This window comes from Hevea brasiliensis, chromosome 2, assembly GCF_030052815.1.
Source record: "Hevea brasiliensis isolate MT/VB/25A 57/8 chromosome 2, ASM3005281v1, whole genome shotgun sequence".
NCBI classification, from domain to species: Eukaryota; Viridiplantae; Streptophyta; class Magnoliopsida; order Malpighiales; family Euphorbiaceae; genus Hevea; species Hevea brasiliensis.
In genome coordinates, this window is record NC_079494.1 from 98,683,317 (window position 1) to 98,687,025 (window position 3,709).

The window sequence follows — 3,709 nt, forward strand, 5'->3', positions numbered from 1 at the left end:
ATATGAAACATCTAGCTATTTAGTGACATTAATCTCTTGATGGCAATTTTGTTCGATTTGCTAAAGTGTAAGTTCTGCACTTACGAAGACCATAAATTTTCATGCATGAGTATATTTTCTAAATTCATTTTCAGAATTGTAAGGTTGGAGTTTAAACTCTAATTTGACAAAAAAATCTTCTATAGCCCTTCCCAAGCAAAATAGAATACGAACAGAGAAATGAGAAAATTTTTGTCTAGAGTCAGTTCATCGTAGACACAAGACACAAAGGACCCATGTATTTAATGGCTCTCATATACATATTATGTCTTGGTTTCACAGCAAGAAAAATCTTTGACAAATGTACATACCGTTGCTCCACTAGGGCATTTCTTGCCACTGGCTTTACAATTCCACAAGCCAGTGCCTTGGCCATCAAGTATCCCACTAGAAATCAAAACCCCATGAACATTTTCGAACAAAAGCCAATTTTCTGAGTTTCCAATGACATGGTAATCTGATGGAGCTATAATTGTGCCATCTATATGTATTAGAATAGCATCATTCTTGCATTTGCCACAAAAAATAATATTTCGTAGCAAGAACTGCCCTGGCGACACATATATGATGGCAGGCTTGGTAGAGCTACAGACTTGTTTTCAAGCAGCAAGAAAGTCTTTGGTTGAGTCAGTTCTGCCATTTGGTTTGGCTCAAAATTTTAACACATTGTGGGTTGTTGAAGTTGCTAAAGAAGATGAAGCAAGGAATACAATGATGAATACAAAAACAAGTGGACTCATTGGGAGTGTCTTTTTCTTGGTAAAAAAATATGTGTCTATGTACTTAAACTGAAAGAGAGAATTGGATTGGAGAACTATAAGTGTGGTTGTGGGTTTGAAAGTGTTATAATAGGCACACAAATCTAAGACACACACTCAAATCATACAGTATAGAAAAGAGAAGAAGAATAACACCGGATTTAACGTGGTTTAACTGTAAGGTTGTTACACTCATTTCATATAGGCATTTTAGGGTAGTTTTGCATTCATTTTGCCCTTATATTTTAGTATATTTTATGTTTTTAGCTTTATTTTAGCTTATTTGTTAAATTTAAATACTTTATATTTGATTTTTGTAATTTTGTTGTTTTTGATAGGATTTTGTGGCAAATCGAAGATACTCATTAGGAAGTGATTGAAGAAATTTGAAGTTCTTTAAGCATAGAGAAAAGTTGAAGAAATCAAGCCTTGAAAGAGCAAACCAGCCGAAATTTGCTTGAGACTTTGCTTAAGATCATGTTTAGGGTAAAGCGGCAGTGCTTAAGGTGCAGCACAAGTCAAGCATGAGCAGAAATGTCCATTTTACTCTAAGTCTGCCTAGATTTGCTGAAGGTCTGCTTTACCTTAAGCAGACAGTGCGACCAAAAGCTGAAATCTACTAAAAAGCTGCTTAAGGTTAAGCCGAACCCTAAGCAGACTGCCCAGAACGTGAAAGATGCTGCTGACTTGGATAATTTTACACCTCATTTCCTATCCACTCCTTGGCTCTTATTTACTTTTAGGGCAACTTTTTGGGACCATATAAATTCATCATTTCCTTATTTTTGCCACAAGAGGAAAGGGAGAAAAGACAAAAAGGAAAGAAAATTTAATAGAGAGAGAGAGGAGACGCCATTTTCTCTTGGAGGAGGAGCTGCTGCACCAGTTTTGGAGCTCCAGAAACCAGAGATTTTGGTTCTTCTACCTGGGTTTTTCTATTTTAGTCCTTTTATCATGTTTTTCTTTACTTTTCCATCAATCTTTCTTGTAAATACCATCATGAGTGAGTAAACTCTTTAGATTTCAGAGTTGGGAAATATGTTTTAGATTAATTTGTGGATTTGGACTGGGTATTTCCTTATTTTACATAAATATGAGTTTTGATTCTTTCCTTGTGTGCTTGATTTACTTGCCTAATGTTGGTACCCATTGGGTATTGTGTTAATCTTTGATTGAAGGACCGAAAGGTGAAAGTCATTGATAGATAATCAAGGATTGGAACTTAAAATCACCTAGATTTAGAAATAAACTAGGATTTTAAGAGGAATTAATTATTGGTTACAAAACTTAATGGGTTTTAAAGTAATCAAATAACATACGAAAGTAGGTTTGGTTATTTTAGAACACACTTTGGTTTGCTTGAAAAAGATATCAAAGGAATTTAGAATCAATTTCCTTCAAACTCTATTTTGCCCTAAAAATTGGAATGCCCAAGACAAATCCCAATTAATTTATACATAAACCCCCAACTCTGGAATCACTTTTAGTATAATTAGACTTTGATTTGAATTACCCATTGTTAATTTAGTTTAATTGCAAACTAGATCTAGAATTTATTTGTTGCCCTTTTACCCATTCCAATTAGATTAATCAATTTACCTTGCTCATTTACATTTACCATTTATTCATTAATCATTAGCCTAAATAATCGCTTCATTCATAGTTTGGTACTTAAACAGCAAATCCTCGTGGGAACGATACTTGATTCATCACTTTATTATTTGAGACAACCCGTATACTTGCGGATTCGCCACATCAAGTTTTTGGCGCCATTGCCGGGGAATTGATTTTTGTTTGATATTGAACAATTGTTTGTTTGGTTAATTTGGGCACTTTATTTTATTTTCTTTTTACCATTTTACTTTGAGAATTTGTTTATTTTGTTTTTCAGGTGCTTTATTTTATGATAAGGACAAAAAGTGAAGAAATCAATTTATTCTTTGACCCAGAAATATAAAAGACAGCAAAAGCTTTAAGAGCAGAATCTAAAAGGAGAAAACCTGAAATTAAAGCTCAACAACAACAAGAAAGAGCACAAGAGCAAGAGCAATTACAAGAAGAAATGGTCAACAACAATAACAACCGCTCTGTGAAGGATCATGCCTATCCTAACATTGGAGATTTCATACCAAGCATCACAAGACCAAGGGTAGAAGCTAATAATTTTGAACTGAAGCCTGCACTTTGTCAGATGGTACAACAATCACAATTTGGAGGAAATCCAAGTGAAAGTCCACATGTGCATCTAGCACACTTTCTTGAGATCAGTGATATGTTGAAGATAAATGGAGTTTCTGATGATGCAATTTGACTCAGATTATTTCCTTTTTCTCTGAAGGACCGAGCTAGAGAGTGGTTACATTCTTTGCCACCGGGTTCTATCACAACATGGAATGAACTTTCTCAAGCATTTCTGGCTCAATATTTTCCACCAAGCAAGACAGCTAAGCTAAGAAATGAGCTGACTTCTTTCAAACCTAGAGATGATGAGAGCTTGTATGAAGCATGGGAGAGGTACAAGGATTTACAAAGGAGATGTCCGCATCATGGGATTCCTAAGTGGATGCTTGTTCAACACTTTTACAATGGAGTTTCACTAGCTATTAGAAGTACAATTAATGCATCTTCTGGAGGTGATCTTATGGAGAAATCTGAAGATGAAGCTTTTTCTGCTCTTGATAAAATTGCTTATAACAACTACCAATGGAGTTGTGAGAGGAATGAGATCAAGAAACCAGCTGGTATGTATGAGCTTGATGCCATGAATATGATTAATGCTAAGTTTGATGCTTTGACAAGGAAGATGGACAAGCTAAGCATGAAAGTAGATTCTTCAGCCGAAGGTTCTAGTAATTCAGTAGAAGTTGGAGCTGCAAATGTCAATTGTGCAGCAAATTTTTCTACACTTAATC

The 3,709-nt window shown here is 35.0% G+C and overlaps 1 non-coding gene across 1 annotated transcript; it reads right to left on the bottom strand.

Moving 5' to 3' along the window:
- Positions 1-3,243: 3,243 nt before the first annotated feature.
- LOC131178257 (small nucleolar RNA R71) lies at positions 3,244-3,350 on the bottom strand. The gene has a single exon (XR_009147391.1). It is a non-coding gene; the product is annotated as a small nucleolar RNA R71 (small nucleolar RNA).
- Between the last annotated feature and the right edge of the window lie 359 nt (positions 3,351-3,709).